Below are 27,059 nucleotides of genomic sequence, written 5' to 3'. Positions count from 1 at the left end.
AGATAGAGATCAAAGAGCAGGACATTATTGATTCTATGGCACACGCACACACACCTCTATCTTGCCTCTCATCTGTTTCTGCTCCTTCCTTTTATGGCCTTATGGCCTAATTATTGATTTGGGTTAAGGTCTTTTATGACGGGCCCGTCCAGCCTGTTCGAGCAAGAATGCTGGATTTTTGCCTTGTCATTGGCGATGGGCTGGATAACTGAAAGTGGGTTTGTCGTTATATGATGCCTCTGTAAATGTCATCCTCTGATTGGTCAAATTTGTAAGTAATTGATGCTAGCCAGGAACGTGGTTTTTTGCATAAAAGACGATGCTCAACTCTTTTTGTTTGAGCAGTCTCCTGAGAACATACACCGTGTTGTACTTCTAGGATCTCTGTTACTGGCTGCAGCTAATAAATATGATCTTTGATGTCTCCAGAAGAATCCCGTGTCTCTGTACTCTAAGACAGGTGAACCCGAAGACTTCGGGCGTGTCCCCTGCGCCGCTGGGTTTAAATCCCGGTTCTTCAGTGTGAGGGAACTCGGGGGTGATTGGGCTGCCATACTCGCTGCGGTCATACTCCAAGTGGGTGGTGCCAAACCTGAGGCTCTAATTACAGAACTCCCAGCTAGGATCATTGCCTTACTGAAAACTATGATGCCCCCTCTGCGAGTTAATTGGGATAAGTTAGCAGCTTGTAAGCAGAAAGTGGATGAAAACGTCTCTGATTTCTTCACTTGTTTCGAGGAGACGTTCATCGATCATAGTGGTCAGGATATGAGCACGGAAGGTGGCCAACGGTTGTTTGTAGACAAATTTGTGTCAAATTTGGTTCCGGAAATATCTAATAAGTTGAAGAATTCCGAAAGTGCGTGGGCGGTCTCCTCTTCGGCCCAGATATTGGCTACTGCCCAGTATTATGAAAATAGGGATAAAGAGGAAAGAGAGAAACTTGATAAAAAGACAAAAGAGTTGAAAACAAAAGTTCTTTTATAACAAGCTTATCCTCCTCGCCCTGCCCAACGTGAATATCAGCCCCTGTGCCTATTTTTCGGCCACGTTAGATCCAGGGGCCAAGGCATTACCTAGCTGTTTGAGGGCTACAGCAGCAGCGGCAGTTTCCATTCGCCAGTCTGCTGGACTGGTATTAGATAATACCCTTATTGTCATGGTACCGCATGCAGTAGACACCCTCCTAAATAGAACAAAGACCCAACACCTCACGAGTGCACGCCTTTCGGGGTACGAATTGACGCTCTTGGCTAGCCACATACACATTAAGCGATGTAATACTTTGAACCCGGCAACATTGCTGCCAATTCCAGTAGAAAATGACACTCAGGAGCAACACGACTGCTTCCTCCGCACGGAGGAAGAGACAAAAGGCAGAGTTGATTTAAAGGATACTCCACTCCCGGACCCGGATGAGACCTTATAGGTGGACGGTTCTTGTTTTAAGCTTCCCAATGGTGAAACGACCTCAGCCTATGCAGTCACTACCTTATACACTGTTGTAGAAACAGCGCGTATTATACATAACTCAGCCCAGGCAGCTGAATTGATAGCACTGACTAGAGCTTGTGTGTTGGCTGAAGGAAAAAGGGTGAATGTGTATACTGAGAGTCAGTATGCGTTTGGAGTGGCCCATAGTTTTGGCCGCCTGTGGAAAGAAAGAGGGTTTCTCACATCCCATGGCACTAAGATACAGCATGGCCAATTGGTAAATGACCTCCTTGAATCACTCACCTTGCCCACTCAGATAGCGATTTTGAAGTGCAGTGCACATAGGAAGATCACTGATGATGTAGGTCAAGGAAATGCTTTCGCAGACCACATAGCGAAAGAGACAGCTAGAGACACTACAAGCCGCATGTATGTTGCGGGCTCTGCTAGATGGGTTGCACAAGGAGGGATGTGTGAGAATACTGTGGACAGTGTGAAAATGATCCAGGCAGAGGCCACAGAGAAAGAATTGAGTACGTGGAAAGAAAGTATAGGAAGATTGGATGTGACAGGGTGCTGGACAGACTTGTCAGAACATCAACGCTGGTTGTTACCAGATGCTTATGTACTCCCAGTAGTTACCATGGCACATGGTCCAGCCCATATTAGCGCTAAAGGTATATGCAAGCTTCTGGCTCCGGTATGGAAGAATGTGGGGATCCCTAAATGTGCAGACAACCTGGTTAAGCATTGTATTGTATGCTTGATGCATAACCCAGGGAAGGGAACACCAACACCAGCAGGACACTTTGCTTCCCCAACTTACCCTTTTGAGGTTTTACAAATAGATTACATCCACATGGAACGATGTAACAATCTGAAGTACGTTCTTGTTGTGGTATGAGGCCTATCCCCTGAAAGATAATACTGCTCTATCCACGGCAAAAGTCCTTTTGAAGGAGTTTCTGCCAAGATTTGGGTTACCCAGAATTATTTGGAGTGACAACGGGAGTGAATTTGTGGGTCAGATCATGCAGAAAGTATGCACAGGCCTTGGCATCAAGCAAAAGTTCCACGCAGCAAACCATCCTCAGTCAGCAGATTTGGTGGAATGCTATAATGGCACCCTTAAGCTTAAACTGGCGAAAATACAAGCCAGCACGGGTCTTGCCTGGCCTGATGCCTTGCCCTTGGCTCTCTTATCTACCAGAACAACCACCCATTCCCGTATGGGGCTTAGTCCTTATGAGGTTGTCTATGGACGCCCTGCAAATGTTTGGGGAGTCCCAAGGCCAAAGAAATACTCAGAGATAGAACATCCATTGTTGATTGACTATTTACATGATCTAACCACTAAGTTACGTGTCCTTCACCAACAGGTACAAGATACTTTGCCCCAGGCTTCAACCGATCCTGGTCACACCATACGGCCGGGAGACTGTGTCTGCGTCAAAAACTTCATGAGGTCAAAGAATTTGGAACCTCGCTGGAGAGAACCTCTTAAGGTACTACTGACGACGCGTACTGCAGTAAAGGTGGTCGGCAAAAAGAACTGGGTACATGGGGTACATTGCAAGAAAGTGCCCCTACCATTGCCTTATGATCAATGGGTTCATAAACGAATTAGCGACTCTGAAACCGGAAGAGTACCAAAATTTTGACTATTCAGCGATGCACGCCTACACTTTGCCGGAGCAGGACAAGACGACGACGAGGTCCTCCAGACAGCTATACCACCGGCAGTGAAATTGGACACTACTAATCCACATCTCCTTTTCCAAGAGCAAACTGTACCTGGTTCCCGGAGGTACGATTTGAGGCCCAGACTGAACAAAATACCTCAATAGTGCTTCATTGACTTTTGTCTTAATCCCGATTTCCACATGATTGCAGGGCCGTGATCGTAAGTCTCAGAATTGTGACCCAAATGTGGCTCTAGGCCTATGGGACTTGTAGGAAAGTATAAAGAACTACAGACAATCACAGCTGAGTGAAGCAACCTCCCGTCACGGGCAATATTTAGAGCTGGAAATAACTGTTAACAAGGGAATGAACAAAATGCAAACAATGAGCACAAAGCATTGTAAATTATTGCATAATCGTTTTATAGTGACTTTAATAATATTGATTTTGATATGTATTATATTGTCTTGTATAGGATGGGGACTACACGTAATTTTCACACAGCCTACTCCCGAAGTTACCGTTGAAATGCATACACATGTCACTCTACCACCTCATGTTGAGTCAAGAAGGAGTGAATTCCGCAACAACACATTTGTTTCCATGCTACACCAACATCAATTGGCCACTAATACGACGAACTGTTGGGTTTGTGGTCTTCTGCCAAGTTCGGTGAATACTGGAATGCCATACATTACCCTTCCTTTTTCATTTAATGGCTCTTGTAGTGCATGGTGGGAATTGAGCGCCAGTTGGGTATTTTCCAGAGATGGGGATACTCGAGAAGTAAGGAGCTTGGGAGTACATCTATACCATTTATGTTGGCGGGACAGAAAAAGGATATATGGGACGGATAGTGAGAAGTCAGAATATGCTGATCGCCAAACCAAATCTACGGATTTGTATTTTCTGCCCTCTAATAGAACCTCTCGAAAAGGACAAACTTTTCTAGTGGTACCTGGACAAGCACAATTCTGTATTAGGAAAGGAGGGTTAGAATATAAAGGTACAAGCAATTGCCAGCATATTGTGACATTGAATGGGACAGATTGGCCTCGCATGGTTCCCTCACGTAATACATACTTCGTGTGTGGAAATAAGGCTTACACTTCTCTACCAGGTAATTGGAGAGGCACTTGTTATATCGCTTGGTTGTTGCCCCCTACATATATAGCAGATGCCAAGCATCATTTACAGAAAAGAGGGGTGATGTCTGACCAGGATACGTCAGGACAAGGAGTCGGGGATGTCTTGAAAGGACTCCTTCCATTCTGGGGCCCAATAGCCAACAGTAGAGACATAAGACAACTAATTCGAGTTGTAGAAGCCACTGTCAATAAAACAGCTGGAGCTTTGAGTAACATCACTGCAGAACTCGCTGCTGACCGCCTTGTCACGCTTCAGAACAGGATGGTATTAGATATCATCCTTGCTGACCGTGGGGGCGTATGCAGATTGATCGGATCTAGCTGTTGCATTTTTATTCCAGACAACGCCCCTACATTATACCAAGCCATCTCTAAGCTACATAAGATTGCTGAGTCCGTTCACCAGGATGAAGGGAATTGGTCTCTGATGGGATGGTTTGGGGGACTACTGTCTACATGGGGATGGAAGATTCTTACCTTTGTCGGAGCGACTTTGGCCATTCTCTTCTCATGTTGCCTTTGCCTACAATGTGGTCCAGCTATATGCGGGCTCTGCGCCACCCTGTGTGTTCCAAATCCGGTATCACAGAAAGCAGCGAACACAAAGATAATGCTGCAACAACAGCTTGTAGATTTCATGGCTATTGAAGTCGATTCAGATTAACAACAGCCTCTGGTTTCTTTGCCTGAGTAACGGCAAAAGGAGGGTCTGAGAAAATTCAAATACGGCCCCATCTTTGCTTGTAACACCATTACGCTGTTGCCCTCAGTCAGGCCCCTTCAACCTTCATAGTGTTTCTTTCACATTCTATACTCTTGCACATATTACACGACCTTTCCTGTTTCCCTGAGCTAAGTCCATTCTGAGACCCCGCTCGAAGCAACTAATCCCCGAGATAATCATTTATTGACCCTTGGTGACCGTTGTCGGCCTCTCCAGTTGTTTTACGAATCACCATCTTCAACACGCAAACACGTCCTGTCGTAAATTAATTTAACCAAGGAATGGCTATGCCACCTGACCTATAGGGTCGGGTAGAGAACACGACCTTAGGGAAGGAATTTCTATTACCCATTATCTTGTATCTTGTACAAAGAATGTTTTCTTGTGGATGATTTGTATTTTTATTGCACATTGAGGGGGTTGTTGCTTTAGGGGATTCAAGCGCTACAAAAGACTGTGAGCCACGGATTGAAGTGGCAGTCTCCTGAGAACCTACCACTGATGTACTTCTAGGACAACTGTACCTAGCTGCAGCTAATAAATTGAAGTTCCTATGCCAAACAGAGTGTTCCGTGTCTCTGTAATTTGGAAGGCGAACTCAGAAGACTTCAGGCGTACCCTGCACCGCCAGGCTTAATGAGCCCGGTTCTTCAGCATCAGTGCTTTGAAAGGCGAGGCGCTGAAAGGCACTTAGTACACGCACTTTAATTCTTAAGGTAGAGTATTTCTCGAGTTTTATATGGCGTGAACTTGACCCGAAGGTATCAGAGCGCTTTACAGAGTTGGTACAGCAGTAATTACACGAGTTACATATGGAGTAAATAAAAAGACAAAGTAACGGTATGTAAGAAGTATACGATAGACAGTAGGATATGTGGACGATGCAGATTAGAAGTAGAGTTCCTGCACTTCTCAACAGACAAACAATACTTTCAGTAGCAAACAGCTCCTCTGAGACAGTGAGTACTTAAACTTCTATGTTTCCATTCAAGCACTGTCTAGCATGAAGGGGGATCACGCACATGAGACACCATACATGCTATTGTTAAGTGGATTCTGGTGAAGCAAAGACAGATGGGTGGCAGGCTGCTTTTACAAGGCCCCGGGGCACAAACACCTATGGTGGATAGGTGTGCTGTGCTGTTTTCGCGTCCCCTTCAATGTTTATTGATCCAATGAACAGCGGATACTCTTTCAAAATGAGCGACAAGTGTTATGTAATAAAGTTTGTTGTATAACATTCATGTTCTTAGTATTTTTAGTAAAAATGCGCAATACCCATCAAGCATTGGGATGTTTGGAGTTATGGATGTGCTGATGTGCTCCTTACAGCTGTGGTCTTCATCAGCAGAGAGCAGGATGGCAGCTGTGCATTTTTAAAATGGCGTAGCTTGCTTTAGTTGCATTTCCTCCATGACCATTGATCTTGCTAGTATCCTGAATGCGCATCCTCAAAGCTGTCAATTACCAAGTGAGATCCTTAATATTAGACCCATCTACTAATATACTATCTGTCTTTAGTGGAATTACTTTAAACTTACTAATAGACATCATAAACCGTGCGAACAATGTCAGCATAAAAAAATATTTGCTAACTGTGTGTCAGCGGAAGAGTATCTGTTTTCACATATCGACATTTCTTGGTTTTTGTTGCACCTACAGTGCAAGATTCGATGCTCGAGTCACTGACTGAAATGTCATGTCTCTGATGTCACTGGGGTAAATGTTCTGGTAATGTCACCGACACCACTATGGCACCCACACTCCTAGCTGCTCAGAAAGGTAAATCAGTAAGGTTGGTGCATTGTAGGTTTTGAATGGGTGTGTATCACGACCCGATGTTCTAGAGAGCCACGTTTGTGCAGCCGTGGCCCACCTTTTTCTCTAACAAAAAGAGACAAGAAGAGTGTCTATCAAGCCGAGTAAGGTCAGACAGACAGACACCCTTTATGTTCAGGTCCGGCAGACAGGTGCTACGCATGCGCTAAATGTGCAGTTGTCTGGCTGCCTGAGCTGAACTTTACTGGAATGAAGATGTCACAGAAGTGTGAGTGTGACCTCCTCAGCGTGGCAGAAGTGCCTCGAGGCCCTCCCCCTTGTGATGAGGGGTATCGTCACTGATTGCCTCAGACCTGGGCACTACAGATAACGCCCTTAAGTGCCCACGCCCAGGTGCCAGTGACACCTCATCACAGAGTGGGGTGGGGTCATCAGTCTCACCGACCCTGTCCCACTCTCTGATGAATGAGGGACAACTGCCTCTTCTCATTGCCTGACCTTGGGTCAGTATTTGAGAGGAGGCAGCAGTCCCAACCCTCCTGGGACCTCCGAAGCTTCTCTCCTGAGCTGCAGCGCAGGTACGTTTTATGTCTTTGAATAGTTGGTGTTTGTGTGTATCAATGGATACATTTGTGAGTGAGTGGTGTGAATGGGTGTGTGTGCGCGCGCATGTCTGACTGCATGGATGTGAGTGCATGTGTGGCGCACCCTCCACTCCTCGAAATTTACCGACCACCATTGCGTTTGTGCCCAGAAAAGTACAAAACACTTACCCAGAATCCTGCATGCTCAGCAAGGGCAGACAACTTTTACTCACTTCTCGTCAGTGCACTGCTGCACACTGTGCTGCGTATGATAGGGCGCCCTTTCCACCGGAGACGTTAAAGTCTTGCAGTTCCCACAAGGACATGGAGGAAATTCCTGAGCGGTGTGAGTAGCGCGAGCACACACGATCACAGTGGAGTAACAGAACTTGTATGATGTACAGAATGTCAAACGTGGGCTTCGAGGAAGCCCTTATTTCTCAAATGAGGGTAGAGTTTGGCTTTATAAGATACCCTTTCGCAGATGATGGTTAGTCCATTGGGTGTCCCTGGAATATCCCAATCCAAGAAGCGGCAGGGTTTGTTCCTGTGAGGTCAATTTTTGTGTCTAGCATATAGAGAGCAGCATTGGGAACTGCATCATGTGTTGTGAAATATCAAATTCCCTGAATTGTTTCGTGTTCAGCACCCACGTATTAATTGTTTCCCCTGATTTTTCGTTGTCGATTTGTATTTTCCTTTTGTTTATTTTCCTTCTTTGATCTGCCATTTTCTGCTTGGTATTTCAATACTCCTATCATCTTTTCCTCAAGCATTTCAAGCAGTGGGAGATCATCAGGGGTCCTCTGTCCCTGAATCTGTTGTTTCTGGTTGGCCCTATTCTCTTTCTTGATGTTCAGGAAGGGTTTGATGCCTTGCTGTTATCACCGATGCTGTTTACATCTTCAAACAAGAATCATATGATTGCCAAAGGTTTTTTTTATCCCCTCTGAGGGTTTTTCCTCCTGATAGTGACCCTCTCAAGGAGAGACCCGTCACCTTTTTGCATATGTCAATCTGTGCTGGGTGGTACTGTGGTTACTGAAAGGAGTCGCCCTTCTTTCTCTGGCTATCTTAAAGGGCTTACAACCGATCATCTTCACACCCAGTTCTTGACAGAGGTTGTTTGGAGCCACTCAGTTTACTGCTCGGAGACAAGAATTAGAAACTTGTATACACCTCAGTTCTTGGTTGTCAGCCATCCTGTTTCTCAGCAGTATACTGAGGTGAGAGTTTTAGTAGCACTATCTGTGACCTTACTTAGAGGAGAAATGTGTAATAAGGGGGCAGTCATTGCAATAGTTGTGTCTGCTGAATACTAGTGGGAGGATTCGTGTTTAGTTGTGATGAATGCTATATATAATTGTATCTTGCATATAATCAGTAATTGGAAAAATTCAATTTTCATGGATGTTCAGCAGACAACTCCAAGGTTTATGTCTCAGGAGGAACATTTCAGGCAGGGGGAAGCACATGGAGTCAGCAAAGGAGATGGGTACTGCTGAAGATGTGAAGTATTGGACCTCAGTTTTTGAGCATGAGTGAATGAAATGCCGTCCAATGCCTGATGACTGTGAGGCTGCTCATGATGTGTGGCTGGTAGTGGAGGGTGAAAGTAGTAAAAGAGAACAAGAGTTGGATTTCATAAGCACAGAGTCAATCGAAGAAACCAAATGTTCAGATTATATATCTCTGGGGAAAGAGGCGCAGAGTGAGTAGTGCTAAGGACCCTACATTTAGATTGATGGGTGTTGACGTCTGAATCCCAGGCAAATGAGAATAAGCCATCAGTGGGGTACAAGGCGAGCTAGCTGTGCGCCGCACCGGTAAAGCCTTATTAATGTATAAAAGAGTAGAGTATGGTGGTTGACAATGTCACAGGCTGTGGATAGGTCCGGGCATTTGTGGATAAAAGAACATTGATTGTGATGGGCAGTGGTGATAAAGTTAGATGCATGTCAAAGTGTTGCTCCATGGAGTGGAGGGTACGGAAGCCAGATTGAACGGTATTATGATAATCGAGTAAAGGTAAATTGTGGGCAGTTGAAGACCAGTAGTTCCAAGATCTAAGGGCCAGATGTACGACGTATTTTTGCATGCGCAAACGGGTTTGCGACCCGTTTGCACATGCTAAAATACCTAAGGACCATGTACAAACCCTAGTTAGCGAGTCACTAATTAAGATTTGCGGCTCGCTATTAGGAAGGGTTGTTTCAAGAGCGTCCCTTCCTAATAGCGAGTCTGAGCCCTATGTATGACTGTTTTGTGACCGCAATTGCGGTCGCAAAACAGTCGCAATTTACCACCTACTTCAAGTAGGTGGTGAAGCATTCACAAACGGGAAGGGGAAAATATTTTTTATGGGCAGGCAGTGGTCACAGCTTACCTATTGGATACATTTACTTTCGGTAAGAATTTTATCTTGTTAAGACTAAAGGATGACAATGACAAACTTTTTTCATCCTTTATTTATCGCAATTTTGGGTGCTCTCAATATAGGTATGTCTCGCTAGTTAAAATACCGGCTTATTTTACATAAACTCATACATTTGTATATATATTTTCTTGCCCACAGAACGTTTATAGGATACCTGATACGATTAGGGACCTCTTATAGAACAGTAGACATATTGAACATTTTAAGGTGAGACAACGACCCCTCTCATCCTTCCTAATTATTCCTTACACCATGTGGCTCTATCTACTGGTTATGCCTTTTCTCAATATTTTGTAACAAAATATTATGCTTAAATAATGACTTCTGATTTCTACCTATGTCTTAATCTGGTGAAAAGTGGATTCACCATATATCTATTAGTTTAACTTTTATTCTTACCGGAAACGGTACTATGCTTGGTGGTGGCATTATTTAAATATAAGATTCTTAGTCTTATTTTTTACACGGGTGCATCAGTACATTTTTCCTTTCCCCTTTTCTTGCACACATGGTTTGTGGATAACTGTGCTATTCTTTAGCATATTTATTCATGAAATTTAGTATTACCTTATGTTGTACTTTCTTTTTTTATATGTATACAGCCTTGAAAAAGCCCTGTGGGCGAAACGCGCGTCGGCTGTGATTTGCGCTTGGATAGATATATGACAAATAAAATACATCAATACAACATCGGAATCAAGATTGGATATTGATCTACTTCTTCATATGAACTTAACACTCCATAGACAATTTCTAACAAATGAACAACATGGTATATTAGACCTTGTGGTGTGCGACGTTGCTTGTATAGTGGTCACATGGATCACTGCCTGCCCTTGAAAAATGAATTGAAAACGTTTAAGGAAAACGGACTGCATTGAAAAGCAGTCCCAGACATGGAGGTCTGCTGATCCCAGCAGGCCACCATACCTGGGAGGGCCAGCGATTCCTTATGGGGTCACAAATTGAAAGTGCCTCATGAATATGCCTGAGGCATACAATTTGCGACCCCACTAGGAATTGCTAACAGTGTCTCAGACACTGTTGTACATTTGCATTAGCGACTCACAAATTGCGACTCACAAATTTTCGCAATTTGCGATTAGCTAATGCAATCGGTTGTACATCTGGCCCTTAAAAACGTAGGAGAGTGAGATACTCCCTAATAATTTGATGGGGATGAGGAGTCAGCAGGCCTAATCGAAACACCGTAGAACTACTGCAGAGTTGGGGTTTTTTGCTGGTTGTGAGGCAATAGTTGAAGAAAGGAATCAGGCCGAGAAGCACGTTGGTTGTGAGGGCAAAAGATTTGATAGCCGGATGGCTGAAAGGATCAGATGGTGCACACTATCAGCTGGACGTTTTGGTGATATGAATACGTTCAGATGGGCATGTTATGGTGAAGTGTGAGAATATAGGAGGTTGGGTCATTTATGATTGGTAAGGGGAAGGAGGTTATTTAATGTGCAGGTGAGACATTCTGGGCGAGGGTGAAGTGAGGCGATGAGAACTTGACAGTAAGAATATTTAGTATTGTCAAAGGAATTTGCATAGGTGAGCCCAAGTGTGAGAAGTTGGCCTGGCATATGCTGTCCACTAGTTATAGTGGGCACCTTGCACCAGTCCAAACAACCCTTATTGATGATAGGTTTAAAGACAACCTTTATTGAAATCTATCCTAGTGGTAGCTATGGAGAGCAGCCTTCAGGCTAAGTCTTGAAGGAGTGTAAAGCAGCTTGGTTTACCAGATTATAACCTCTTGAATAACTAAATGAAAGGAGAACCACACAAGATAGATATATATATATATATATAAAATATATGTATTTATTTCTAAACACTCTCTACTAAACTCTTTATGAAGTTAGAGAGCAAGGCACACAATAATACAGTTCTAAAACGACAGTAAATAGCACAATATACAATGGGCCCTAGGGGCGAACCAAACCATATATTAAGAAAGTGGTATAAGAACCACGACTTGACTAGACACAGTGCCTAGAATACGTAGAATCGCTGGGACCCCAAGGAACCACCGAAGTTAGTGACACAGGAGACCCATGGGGGACGTGTGCAATGTGAGAACACAGCCGCGAGCCCCGTACTATTCTATGGAAAAGTTGCGGTTGGAATTTTAGAAGTTAAGGACTCTTAGGAGAGGACTGTGAGCAAACCCCTCGAGACTTAGGGGGTTCTAGGGAGTACCGGATGCATAGGTGTTAAATGGTGTCAGGAATCGTCGTTGATTTCAATGGCGATCTGCTGTAAAGTGCTGCTGCCGGGAAGGAGAGAAGTGTCCGGTGTGATCCAAGCCTGGATTGAAGATCAGAAGAACCTGAAAGCAGAGGGGACAGAGTCTGGGTCACTTGCCAGTGACCAGGGGCACGATAGACGAATGCCCACCGATGTCGGGTGTTTCAGGTGCGAAGAGGTGAAGCTTGACTCTGCAGCCATGAGGACCAGGAGGCGTCAATGACAACCAGGAGCTGGATTCGAGCTGTCCCACAAAGGATGTAGAGTGCTGCGGTGTCGGTGCCCGGATTGGACCCAACAAGCCTTGGCAACAGCAACCCAAGCAGGAAGAGAAAAGAAGATTCGGTGCGGACCAGCAATGTCCTGGAGACTCTCCAAGCGATGGAGAGTCAGGGCACATCTGGAGCAACCAGGTAAGCCCAATTAGAAGTAAAGTTGCCTCCAGAGAGACCCACCAGTCGACGGACTAGGAATCGCGAAGGGACCTCGAGAGAAAATACAAAGGGCTAGCTCACTGAACACTTGTGGAGTGTAGGTGGGCAATCTTCGGTATAAATACTGGTCTGGGTCAGGGCTACAAGTAACCCAAAGCTCAGCTTCAGGAGTCGCTGGAAAGCTGATGCTTCTACAAATGGTCGCAGTGTCCAGGGGTTCGGGTTGCACAGTCTTCCACGAGGGATACAGACTTCAGAATTGCTGAGTGCACCGATCGACCCACCTCCTGTGTTGCAAAATTCTTCAGAGTCCGGCGGGAGCTTCGGAGATGCAAACCGGACAGATGCGTCTTTGGTGCCTGCCTTGCAGGGGAGTAACTCCTTTACTCCTAGGGAGATTCTTCAGTCATCTAGTTCAATGTAGATTCAGTATCAGAGTTTCGTCCAGGTGTAATCTAAAGTCCTGTAGTCAAGGGTTCCTTCTTTATACCTAAGGAAGGGGACTCACCTATGGGAGGGTCAGGAAAGAGGGGTGGCTACACCCATTTCCTTTGTCCAGTTTTGCGCCAGAGCAGGGGCTGGTAGCCCCTGCAACCTGTTTAAACTGGACTATGCACAGGGACACCAAATGTGCCCCCAGTGCTGAACTTCAAAGCACTCTTGGGGTGCATCCACCCAGCCCCAATACACTAAAGCCTGTCTGGGAGGTGGTGACACCTCCCTGTGACAGGAAACCTATTGTCCAGGCCTTCCCTGCTGGAGTTTCGTCCAGCAGCAGGAGGGCAGACTCGTGTCTGTGGGTGGCAGCATCCATTTTGTGATGCCAGGGCTCTGTTAGCTGGTACCGGGTATACCAGTGCTGTCATGTCTTTCCCTCTAGAAGGGTGGGATCATACTCCCACACCAGTTACTGGTATGGGGGTATGATTCCAAGGTATTTGACACCAAACACAACATGTTTCCATGCAGCCATCCCAAAGTTAGCATTTACCGTTTGGTTATAATGCACTTAAGAGTATATGGTTTGGCTGCATCACAACCAACCCCGGAATAAAGGTTCCGAAGGCTGCAGAGGGGCTCTGCACATGCATGGGCACCCTCTCACATAAAACCCAGCACCCTGCCTTCAGGATTAGTAAGGCCTGCCATAGGGGTGACTGATAGGTTATATGTGCAGTCATATTGCGAGACATAGTGAACCTATATCTCAATAAGGGGTGCATGCACCACCTTACCCAGGCTGCAGTTGCAGTCCTGTGGTGTCATTTTGGAAGGCTTCCCAGGGGTGGCATAATACATGCTGCAGCCCCTGGTAGGCCTCTGGGGTACCTATGCCCTGGGAACATAGTATACCATATACTAGGGACATATAAGGGTACCCCAGAATCCAATCTGGAGTGTACCTAAAGTACTGGGGATCATTTTAGAGAGGAAGCAGCTAGGCTGGGGTCCTGATTAGCAGGGCCCCAGCCAGACTAAAGTCGAAAAACAGTGAAACATCAGCAAAAAGTGGGGGTAACTATAAGAAGCAGATCCTACTCTCCAACACCAAGTTTTGTATTCTTAAAGATTAAAGATGGTCTGCTCATTATGCCAGACAATTATGTGAGAACCACCCAGAGAGGGGCTTTGGCTCCGCCCACATATTGGGAGCCGGGAGTACATGTTTTGATTGGGCAGAAGTTGTGTGCTTCCACAAAAAAGTGCTTGCCCGCCACACAGCTGTGAACATTTTGTTTATTTATCCAGCTGCCTGAGCTTGGACATTAATGCGTACACACATGCCATTGTAATGCCACTAAAGTCTCTTAGATAATTAGATAATTTATGGTGTTTTTCTCTGGCAACAGCACAGATAGGAGGAGGCAGTCATTAACGTACATGCATTTTTAGGTCAGGCTTGACAGTGCATTCATAAGCCAGATCTTTTGGCATTGCCAATGCTTGTTTCAACTCTTATGTAATAAAGCTGCCATTTAGTTTATCAGAATACAAATATTCGGGGATACAGGGTTGTGGCTGTGAAGCAGTGGTGTGGAAGGTGAGTAGTGGGTTTTAAATACATTTTGCTGAAGCTATATTCAGCAATTAAATGATGTGTTGTAGCGGCCTGTAGTGAGGTCATTATGAGTCTGGTGCAGGAATGCTGGAAGGGAGCCTGGGTGTGTTTCCTTTTAGAAATAGTGGTGCTGGACAGGGTAGGGAATGGTAGGGGGATGTTGACTAATTATGCATTACTTCATTATGGGATGGAATAATAATTTTTTTGTAATATGATTGGTACAAGTATGATGTATGTTCATGCAACATTTACTGTAGTTTGCGGGCTCTAAAGATAAAATAACAACATTTCATAAACAAATAGAAAGGGTAAAACCACTGAAACAAACAAGCTGCCAGGACCCAATATACAATTAAAAAACAGAGTCTTTAGTTTCCTGCGATAAAGTTGGATGCCATGGAAAAAGCGCTATCGCCAAAGGTTTCGATCTTGGTCTTAGGGGTTAGCTACAATCATTGGTTGGTAAATCGCACAGTCAACTGTGACTTACAAAGAGAAAATCCATGTGTCATAAAATCAAGGGAATTTCGATGGATAGCGTGGCACACGATAAAAATAATTTAAATAAGGCTCATTCTCTGACATGCAGCTAATGCAAAAAAAAAATTTGGAGTGATCTGACCCTTTTACCTGCTACCAGTAATATGTGTCTCTGCCATTTTCTCAACCATCTGCAGACTCCTTGTCAGTTTGTCTGGCAGACAAATGTAGATTTAATTGTCATAATACAGCCATGAATGTATGAAGGCATTGACTACATACATACGATATTCCAAATCAACAAAAGGTAGAGTCTTTTTTAGCAATTTTATCCTCAGATTGCATGTGTTAGACACCTTTGCTACTTGTGCCCCCCCAGGGATAGGTCTGCGTCAATAAGCATGCCAAAGACGGCTTGATTATTAAGTCTGAGATTAAAGTTGTAGAGAAGGATGATTGGGGTGGAGGGTCTGTGAGAAGTGGTTCAGTGAAGGAGGATTCCAATGATGACGGGTTACTCTGCTTCAGCAGTATCAATTGGAACCTTTCGCCCCTTGGGTCACCTTACTAGATGGGGTGACATCCTTGTTCATGATTTTCGCTCCTGTGTTGTTCCTTCTACTCTCTGTTTTCCAATGTTTCTCTGTTTATCCTTACTAGTGTGAAAATGGTTTTCATTAGTAGATGAGATGTTTGCACCTTAAGATGGACAGTTACGTCAGAGCTCTATTTCAAGGGATGTTATCCATTCCTGCGTTTGTGGTGGCATTCAACCTTCTGTTGTGCAGAATAGAGGAGGATTGGTGACATCAGCCAGGGCATCTATACACATAGTTAGTCCACTTAGGCAAAGGCAGAAAGGCAGAGCCCATCACATGTTCACGTCTCATCAGAGCATTGAAGGACTGGGTTATCCTAGAACCCAGCGGTGCCAGGGGACAACACCTGAAACCTTCGTGGGTTACCTGTTCTGGCGTACAAAACACAGAGACACGGGACACTTCCAGCGACGTCAAAGATCAGCGTTTATTTACTGCAGGGATACAGAAATCACAAGAAGTACACAACGTGTAGGTTCTCGGAGACTGCTTCGAATTGCAAAATTGGATCGCTCCTTTTATACACGTTTTGGCCATTGCACAACATGGCAAACAAAAGGTTACAACTCAGTTCCCACAATAAACTTCAAAAGAGTCGCGTTCATGTTTCAGGAGGCCGGAACATAATTACAGCAGCATTGCCGGTTCCCAACTGTAAAAACATATCATCCCCACAGTTAAACACATTCCATTCTGACTGTAAACACATTAAGAGAAGGGACAAAAACAGATGCAAAGAAAGAACAAGGATGCACGACAGATTAGAAAAGAGTGTTGGGAGTAATAACGGAAACTTGATTACAGGATCAAAGACCTCGTGTCCAATGCATGCACGACTGAAACAATAGACTAGCACGGTAAGATGAGCCTCGAGCGGGGCCATCTGCCTTCGCCGTGTCATTTCCCCTATCATAAAAGTCACCCTCAAAGAAACACATGTCCTTCGTGTAAGCTTGAGAGTCCCAGGGTCACAGAGCTGTGGAAATATGGATTTTTCTGGTCAGTTATGTCCCCTATCTTGGACCCCAACGGTTCTATGTGCATGTGACAAGTACATGTATGTTCCCTCCAGTTCCAGTTATGAAGACGCAAATACATGTGCGTCCACCGTTAACATGTCCTCTGTTGATCCGCCATGAATGGGCCGGATATTCCATTCCTAAGTACGAAAGGCCACTGCCTTTATATGGTTCACTTATGCCATTTTTACAGTCCAGGCAAGTAGGCCCTGATTCTGTCATCGAACTCTTCTTGCTTTCTGTCTTTGAAGCTCCAGTCCAAGCCTGCATCTGTGACCATGAACTTTGTCTCATTCTCTGCGCGGCTCACGAAGCCTGACATCAGCTTGCTGCCTGCCAAGAACTGTATTTCACCTTCGAAAATTATCTGCTCCGCTCCCTGCCCAATGCATTCCTGTCTAGTAGCTTAAGTAAACATTCTTCCAGCTACCAAGCAAAGGCCCGACTTCTCTGTCCTCATGCAAGTAATTCATAGCCCTGTTACTATGGAAGATTCCGCCCTCGCATCTAGTGTAGACACTTAGACGCTTGTACACGCACTAACAGTCAGTATAGTCAGTATAGAATAAGATTCTACTCTAAGAGACCTCTCTTTTGGATAACTTAGTTCTTTAAACATAGGATGTTAGATATGATTTGGGATTAGGTTGACTTGACCCTCCAGACTTCTGTCGCTACATGTAGAGCTAAATGTCAAGTCCCCTTCACCCCCTAGTTGCACGTCAATTACACGTCATGCTGCTGCGCGCGCATATCTGCCAAGTATTTCTGCTGACATTGCGAAATTCTTTCATGTAACCACCCTCTTATGACATCACATCTGAGGACGTTTTTTTAATCACTCCCAGTTACGCCTATTTTTGCTACGTATGAATATATTATCACCACTATCAATTGTTACGCCTCTTGTATTGGCCTCACTGTAATGCCTATTGTATAAAAGTAATTGATTGTCAATAACGTATGTACTTCACTTCCTGAACCTTCGTGGTGATGGAACCTGGAGCAACCGATTATAATCGACCATTGGAATAAAGCCCATTCCGAACCTCTAATACCACGGATTCTGCCTCTTATTTACTGAGCTATTTTGTTATGTTTCTGTATCAAATTAAGTCCCGGTAATTAAATTATTTACCACAAGAATGGCGCCCGAACAGGGACACTTTCTCATCTCACGCGCCGGTGGTGCGTTGCAGGCCTGGTCTCCTGCCACAGCTGGACGGACAACAACGCGTACCAGCAGGATTTCCTGTATCTCCCTCCGGTCAAGCGGGGGCGACTGAGGCTGCGATCAACACCCAGACGAGGCGGTGAGAAGTGCGAAGTATCCCGACCAGAGCCTAACTGAGAGAGCAAGATCCGAGGTATACAGAGGCCCACCAGTTTTCCGAAGTCCGAAGTCGAGTCCAGTGTCCGAAGTGTTCGAGTCGAGTCCAGTCCGGTTCAAGTTCAGTTCAGTCTCCGAGGCCTTCCGTTCCGAGCTACCCGGTGAGTACCATTACTGGGGAGGCGTTCTGGCGTGCACATAAGTTGTGCCGGTCCAGACGGGTTTGGGTACACAAATCCGGTCTGCACTGTTTCAGCAGTGTATCTGTACTGTTTAGCAGTATATCTAGTATATCAAGTATATAAATTCAGAATAATTCAGTTCAAGTCGAGTATTATGTTTAGTGATTAAGTTTTTCTTAGATCATCGTTGCTCAGTTAAATGTTAAATGTTAAATGTTTTAAATACGTTCAGTATATTGTGGTATGAATGACTGTTCATTATTGTGTTTATTGTATTAAGTTTGTTCAAAATCAAGCATCAGATCAGTTTTCAATATGCCGCTCTTTTCGAAATTAAGACAGATCACAACAAGAAAAGGGGTACTCGAAGAAGCTGTTCCTATTCCTCCTAGGGACACTCCAGGGTACTTCATGTATCATAAACATGGCTTAGACGCTATATTATTTCTTGATTTATGGGTAGACTACACTAAGGAATTACCAGAAAGTCAGAGGTGGCCCGCAGCTGGGACCTGGGATGCAGAATGCATCGTGAAAGTAGAGGAAGAGTTATGGAAAAAGAAAGCTAGACAATCACAGAAGGACGCCATTGAATTATGGCGTAAAGAATCGTATAGACGCACAGAAAAAGCACGTAGACAGGAAGAGAAGAGTAAAGAGAATTCAAATAAAGTTCAAGAAAATCTATTAATTGAAGAAGGTACACGAGTAAAATCAGAACAAGTAGACAGACAAAGACATGCCCTTATGAAGGGTATGTATCCCCTTCTGGCCGAGGGATTACCTAAGGCTACTGCGGGGATACCAAAAGACTTGCCACCCCCATTATTTCCAATAAAGGTACATCCTAAGGGGCATCCTAGAACAGCAGAAGATGTTTTTCTTTCCTCATATTTAGATGACGCAGCTCCCGAGTATGCTCATCCCGCCCCACATAGACCGCCTGCCAGGGAGGTTCAACGCCAAGATCCAGTACCCGTATCGCTACAGCAACAAGTTCTGACACAAGTTCCGGCAAGCACATCTGTTTCTGCATCTGTTCCTACAGCTACTTCTATAGCTGTATCCACGCCTATAGTTGCTGTATCACGTTCAACGAATCCTTTCACACCCGATACCCCAGATGGGGCTACCGGAGGTGCTACCAATATCTTTTCTACGCCACCTAGAATAAATAAACTTACTTTTCAAGAGTCAGCACATTCACGTACCCCCAAACTCATAAATGCCCGTACGCTTAAGGAACTTCTTATAGATTGTAGATATGATCCTGTGCCCGGAAAAGAGGACGAAATGACCCTAGCATCATTACGTATCAGACGAGCCGCAGTGTATTTAGGGAAATTACCAGGAATGACTGCACATCTAGATAATATATATCATTTTGTCCAAACCGGGCGAGATTCTGAATGTATTAACAGAGCTATGGAATACCAGAAAGTGGAAATACAGGGGGAACTGTTGCGTTTCCTCATAAATTGTGTGATCAGAAATCAAGACCGACCGGGGGTAGACCCGGAAGCAATGCAGATTCTTACCAGATGGAGCCAGAATATATCAGAAGGGAGACATGATAAGCAAAACTGTATAATAGCCATGTGCCGAAAGATCCGTAAAGAAATAGAACGCCTACACGAAGAAAGATTAGCGGTAGACCAGTTCGAACGAAGCGAGGAAGAAGCATCAGGACTGCCCACAGGACAGTCAGAAACTATAGCCTATGTAGGTAGAGGAAGATCTCGTAATAGTACTAGATGTCTTACTGATCCGATACATCCGATAGGTCTAGAAAATAACAGGAATTTTCAAACACCAATAATAAATATAAGGTCTAACGAGCATTCATTCCAAGCAGCTGATAAATTACTCCGAGAACAAAGGGGTTATCATTTTCTCGATTCTATGGATGAACAAGAATTAGCCAGGTCAGCTGTCCATTGGGTTGACAGTCCCGGGAAGTATAGTGATGATACAGTAGCACACACATTTTTGAATCTCACCCCAGATGAACAGCGTTTAGCTGGGATTTATATGATTCAACAACTTCTTATACTATATAAAAGCCAACATTCAGATCCGGGTCCCTTACCTGATATATTGACCGAATTACTCAAGAATAGATGGAGAGGTTCAGGTACTAAGTTAATTAAAGAGATACTAGAATCAAGAAAGCAGTACATTCTTTTTATATACCCAGAACATGTCTCACTGCCCATCAAGGAAAGAACCACGTATTACATGGACAGACAGAATCCCGTACGAGAAGTGCACCCAATAAAGGGCGAGGACAATGAGTTTAAACGTGTATATGTATATACGCCCATATCGAAAATAGAATTGTTAGAAATGAAGAAAGTGGTACCCAGTCATGACAAAGACCCAGCGGGTTTCCACCGAGAAATTAAAGACATGTTACTCATGGGAGAGTATACCTATCCCGACATTATGACAATATTAAAGGTATTAATGCCTGCTGGCATTTATGAAAAACTCAAGGAAAAAGAGTGGGAGGTAGGAGACCAAAAGATAGATTGGACAGCATTAGAAAATGAAGAAAAGGCCCGAGGTCCAGGTTCGGGGCTTGGGGACAAAACTAAAGCACTGCCAGGTTTATTAGTCCAGGTACTGCCACGTTTATTAACTACGAAAAAGGAAGACTGGGGTGCAATTTCAGCCTGTAAACAAAAGCAAGATGAAGACACTAGTGATTTCTATGCCCGATTCGAAAAATGTTTTGGTATAAATAGTGGTATAAAAGCAAGTAGCGAGTCCTACCCACATCTGTTTGTGACAAAATTAGTTGAAAATTCCTTGCCCCAAGTGAAGAATAGAGTATTAAAATTCGAGAGTACCTGGCAAGGTAACACTCCATCACAAATGTTACAAATGTTACAGTATCATCACAATAGAATTAGAGAGGAACAAGATCATGAACAAAGACGCATGAAAGACACGAAAATGAAAATGCTAGTCTCCCAAACAGTTCCAGCTGAAGGACATAAAAAGGGTACGACACATTCTGGCGATTTAGCAGGACCTGTAAAAGGGACATGCAACTATTGTAAACAACTAGGTCATCATGTACACGATTGTCCAGTCCTGAAGCGTAATATCGCCACAGGTATCACAAAAGAAAGACCACGGCCACTTAGGCAGGATCAAAATGAACAAGGAGCCTTGCAGCATGCACAGTCCATGCCAGCTCCACAACAGACTATACAGTTTGTGCCAGCTGCACCAGCGCTGCCTGTTGCTGCCACGCAAACCACGACACGACAACTGTACCAGACCGCACAGTATGACTATCCTGATTATCAACGATATGCATGAACCAGCCTAGAGAGGGAAGTTGACTTACCCCTTATCGAGATCCCTGTAGATCAAGAAGGACCTTATGTACATAGTGAATTATTAGGCCAAGACAGGAAATTTTTACTCGATACAGGGGCAAGTCGAACAACCATAAAACGTAGTGAAGTTCCAGGGGCACCCCTCTCAGGCTCACAGAATATTTCCCTTGGTTTTTCAGGAAAACCTATTGTTAATGAAGTGTCACAACCTCTTCCACTTACGATAGGACCTTTGACCCGAACTACAGATTTATTGCTTACTAAATCATGTCCAGAAAACCTGTTAGGAATAAAGACATTGAAAGCTCTAGGAGCTATAATATGTTGTTCTCCGGAAGGAGTAAGATTGTTTTTACGTGATTTTAAAGGTCATTATGTGTCTAGAGACATGGATCCCCGATTGCAGACTTTACCTACCCATCTATGGGCACAAGGCCCTACTGATGTTGGTTGCATGAGTATTACACCATATCGAGTTACACTAAAGGCAGGAGTGGTACTACCACGAATGCGACAATACAAGTTACCACCAGATGCTGTAGTGGCTTTACTACAAATCATTGACGAGCTCATTGCCCAAGGAGTGGTTGTAGAAACAGACTCCAATGTATGTAATTCACCGATAATTCCGATTCTCAAACGAACAGATCCGAAGGCCCCGCCAGTATATCGATTGGTTATAGATCTGCGCGAATTAAACAAGTGTATTGTGCCACAATTCCCTGTGGTCCCTGATATCTCATCATTACTGACAGCTATTGATTCCGAAGCAACATTCTTTACTGTAATTGATCTCAAAAATGCCTTTTTCAGCGTCCCAATAGATCCGGAAAGCCAATATTTGTTCGGATTTAGTTTAAATGGACGTAGCTTCAAATTCTCACGCGCACCTCAAGGATTTACAGAAAGCCCCAGCATCTATAGCCAAGCACTGAAACGAGAACTCGACAGTATTCACATGCCAGTTAACACTGCCTTGCTTCAATATGTCGATGATCTGCTGATCACCGCTAGAAGCGAACCCGAATGTGAGAACGCATCACTGACAGTTTTACAATTTCTAGCCGAAAAGGGGCACAAGGTGTCCCCTTCTAAGCTGCAATTCTGTGTCCAGCGAGTTGTTTATCTTGGACACTCGCTGTCCAAGGAGGGAAGGCAGCTTACACCAGATCGCATTCAGTTAATTGCTAACATGCCAATACCCAAGACACAAAAGGAGGTACGGGCTTTCATAGGCCTCACTTCATATTGTAGGCAGTGGATCCCTCAGTATGCATTTCTAGCAAAACCACTCATTCAGTTGACAACACAGGAGGCAGCCACATCGACTGTTCTCCCTTGGACTCAGGAACATACACAAGCTTTTGAAAGCTTAAAGAAAGCTTTATGTCAAGCACCTGTTTTAGCAACACCATGTTACAGTAAACAGTTTACACTCTTTATTACAGAACGCGAAGGTACTGCCTTGTCAGTACTCACACAAGAACAAGCAGGAGCACACAAACCATGTGCTTATTTTTCTAGTACATTAGATCCCGTAGCTCAGGCTCTGCCTGCGTGCCTAAAATCAGTGGCAGCGACAGCTTTAGCAATCAGACAAAGCGATGCCATAGTGTTAGGACATCCATTGACAGTACAAGTACCACATGCAGTGGAGGTTCTTGTGAATCGAACGCAAACACAACATTTGACTATAGCAAGACTTACAGGGTATGAACTAACACTGTTTCAGCCACATATAGAAATCAGACGTTGTAACACATTGAATCCTGCCACACTTTTACCTGTAAATGGAACAGACCCACTAGCCCATGACTGTATTGATGTTATTACAATCACAACGAAACCCAGACAAGACTTGACAGATGTCCCATTGTCAGACCCAGACCTGACGTTGTATGTAGATGGTTCATGTATGAGAACAAGTACAGGAGAGTTAGTGGCCGCTTACGCAGTCACAACAGATACTGAAATCATTGAAACAAATTGCATAAATACCTTGTCCGCTCAAGCAGCAGAGCTCGTCGCTCTGACACAAGCCTGTATTCGAGCCACAAATAAAAAAGTCAACATATACACTGATTCACGTTATGCATTCGGAGTCGTACATGACTTCGGCGTGCTGTGGCGAGAGAGAGGTTATTTAACTTCTCACGGTGCCCACATTCAGCACGGACCCCTCATTCATGCCTTATTAGATGCAATACATTTACCCATTGCAATATCGATTATGAAATGCAAAGCACATACGAAAGTTACTGATATCATTTCTCAAGGCAATGATCTAGCTGATAGAACAGCTAAACAGACTGCTCAAACTCAAACATCCGATATGACAAAGACAATAGTCCCGACGCCAACACATTGTATGACGGTTAAAGATCCTACTCTTGATGTAATTGATATACAGACACATGCCACATCAGAAGAAATAAAGAAATGGACTGAATTAGGAGGGATCCAAACGGATCAAGGATGGTTGATGAAGGAAAAGTCTGTGTGGTTCCTTCCTGATTCAATGGTCCAAGTCATTATTAACACTATCCATAGTCCAGCGCATCTAGGAGAGAAAGCTATGCTAGACAGCATTCAACATATTTGGTTCAACAAGCATTTACGAGCAGCAGCGAAACAAAAAGTTCGTACCTGTATGATCTGTTGTCAGTTCAACCCAGGAAAAAGCGTTCCCGTAGAACAAGGTGGATTTCATCCTCCTGATCATCCTTTTGAAGTCCTCCAGATGGATTATATCCAGATGGAACGATGTAGAGGATTTAAATATGTTCTCGTAGTTGTGTGTGCTCTTTCCCGTTGGACGGAGGCATACCCGGTTTCAGATTACACTGCCCCGACTACTGCCAAACAGTTGGTTCGAGAATTCTTCCCACGATACGGTTTACCACGTGTTGTTCACTCAGATAACGGCCAGCCGTTCTCATCCGAATTAATGAAACACGTTTCACTTTTGTTAGGCTATCAGTGGAAATTCCACTGTGTCCGACACCCCGAAGCAGCAGGTCTCGTAGAAAGACATAATCAGACTCTGAAAATAAGATTATCCAAAATATGCAGAGAAAAAGGTGTCGACTGGGTAGTAGCATTACCAGTTGCACTCTTTTACACAAGAATGGTAGCACACTCTCGAACAGGGCTATCCCCGTATGAAGTGATCTTCGGCAGACCACCAAATATGTGGGGGACGCCTATACCACGCAAAATAACTGATATTGACTGTAACATGCTGACAGATTACTTGGCTTCCTTGATGGCTGCACTACAATCTTGTCGTTCACAGGTAGCCGCAGCTTTTCCTGACAACACTGAGGTGAAACCCCATGACGTGGTTCCGGGAGACCTGGTCCTCGTGAGGAACTTTGATCGAAAGACTCAGCTGGAACCTAGGTGGCGGTCACCTCAGCTGGTGTTGCTCACCACAAGAACAGCCGTGAAGATCGAAGGCAGAAAAGGATGGATTCATTCAAGTCATATCAAGAAATTTCATGGACTAAAATCAGATGTGAATACCACACCTTGTGTGTCTTCACCCATTGACTCAAAACTTCCTTTTGTGGAAAAAAGTGATTCCGAACTTTATAAATTAAAGCTCAGGCCCAATGAGTCGAGCAATTTGATTGTTTAAGTCCTCTCCAAGGTGAAGCGGTTGAATTGTCTCGGACATGTATCCCTTGGACCTGAACAGAGAAAGCACCCGAAAAATGTTGAAACGACAGGCGTACTGTAAATCTCTGCGTAGTCATTGTATAGTGACGTTATTAATTTTGTTTTTCTCATATATTATCCTATTTCTAGACATGTTTACAATGTTACTGCTGAACATTCTTTTAGTGAATTACCTCCGCTTGAATTGTCATACAGATTTGCGCTGCGCAATAACACTTTTATTAGTATGTTACATCATTCCCATCAGGTTAGCAATGCTACAAATTGTTGGATATGTGGCCGACTCCCTCCCTATCAGAACTATAAAGGAATTCTACCTCTTTTTCCATACCCGTTCACACACAACGGCTCCTGTGGAGCATGGTTTAGCTTAATTAATTCTCTGGATTCGAATTCTGCAGTTTATCAAGATAACTGGGTATGGGGAAATTTGAATTTAGTTCTACTTAAGGTCTGCTATCCTAACAAGGAGGGATTTCCCAAAAGAACAGGAACTGATCTAGAAAATGAAGTATATGGATTAGGTAATTTTACGCTTAATCTTATGATCCTAAATGTCGAATCCAAAGCTACTCCAATTTTGCCCGCTATGTCAATATTTCCAGTAAAAGGTGAATTATGTGTAAGAAAAAATGGTTCCATACATATGGGCCATAGTAGATGCACCACTGTAGTAGAATTTAGTGATCAAGGCAAGTCTACATTTAGAGCTTCCCGCCATTCCTATTTTATATGTGGTCAGACGGCATATGTACGTTTGCCTCTAGATTGGGATGGTACCTGCTACATTGGATTCCTTTTGCCACCTGTTTTTCTAGCTCCTCCTGATTATCACAGAAATACTCATTTAGTACACCATAGAGAAAGGAGAGATCTCCCAATAGTCGATTACACTGAAACAGCATGGGAAAAATACACAGATTTCAATAAAGGTCTCTTTCCCTATATAGGTACCGTTACTAATAGTAAGCTGATACGTAGATTGACTAGAACCCTTGAAGCAGTAGTGAACGAAACTATTTCCGCCTTAGGCAATTTAACAGAAGAGCAGTCTGCTATGCGGATTGTTGTGCTTCAAAATCGTCTTGTCCTTGACGTCATCCTGGCCGATAGGGGCGGAGCTTGTAGGGTCATCGGATCAAGCTGTTGCATATTCATACCAGAAAATTCGCCATCTGTATATAAGGCCATAACCCGCCTTTATAAGATTGTAAGCCAGATACACCAGAATCCAGGCACCTGGACTTGGTCCGGTTGGTTTTGGAGCGTGTTATCAGCCTGGGGATGGAGAGTTCTATCCTTCCTAGGTATTGGCCTTCTCATATTATTCAGTTGCTGCTTATGCCTGCAATGTGGACCAGCGATTTGTGGTCTGTGTGCCACATCGTGCATTCCACATCAAGATTTTCATTCAAGATCCCGGAAGAAGAAAGAAGAACAAATGATGCTATATGAACAGATCAATGGATTAATGAAGATTGATATCTCTTGACGGGCAAGTAGGAGACAAGGAGGGAATGTGGAAATATGGATTTTTCTGGTCAGTTATGTCCCCTATCTTGGACCCCAACGGTTCTATGTGCATGTGACAAGTACATGTATGTTCCCTCCAGTTCCAGTTATGAAGACGCAAATACATGTGCGTCCACCGTTAACATGTCCTCTGTTGATCCGCCATGAATGGGCCGGATATTCCATTCCTAAGTACGAAAGGCCACTGCCTTTATATGGTTCACTTATGCCATTTTTACAGTCCAGGCAAGTAGGCCCTGATTCTGTCATCGAACTCTTCTTGCTTTCTGTCTTTGAAGCTCCAGTCCGAGCCTGCATCTGTGACCATGAACTTTGTCTCATTCTCTGCGCGGCTCACGAAGCCTGAC

The sequence above is a fragment of the Triturus cristatus genome, chromosome 2_2, assembly GCF_964204655.1.
Source record: "Triturus cristatus chromosome 2_2, aTriCri1.1, whole genome shotgun sequence".
Classification (NCBI taxonomy): domain Eukaryota; kingdom Metazoa; phylum Chordata; class Amphibia; order Caudata; family Salamandridae; genus Triturus; species Triturus cristatus.
This window is presented reverse-complemented; position numbering follows the sequence as displayed.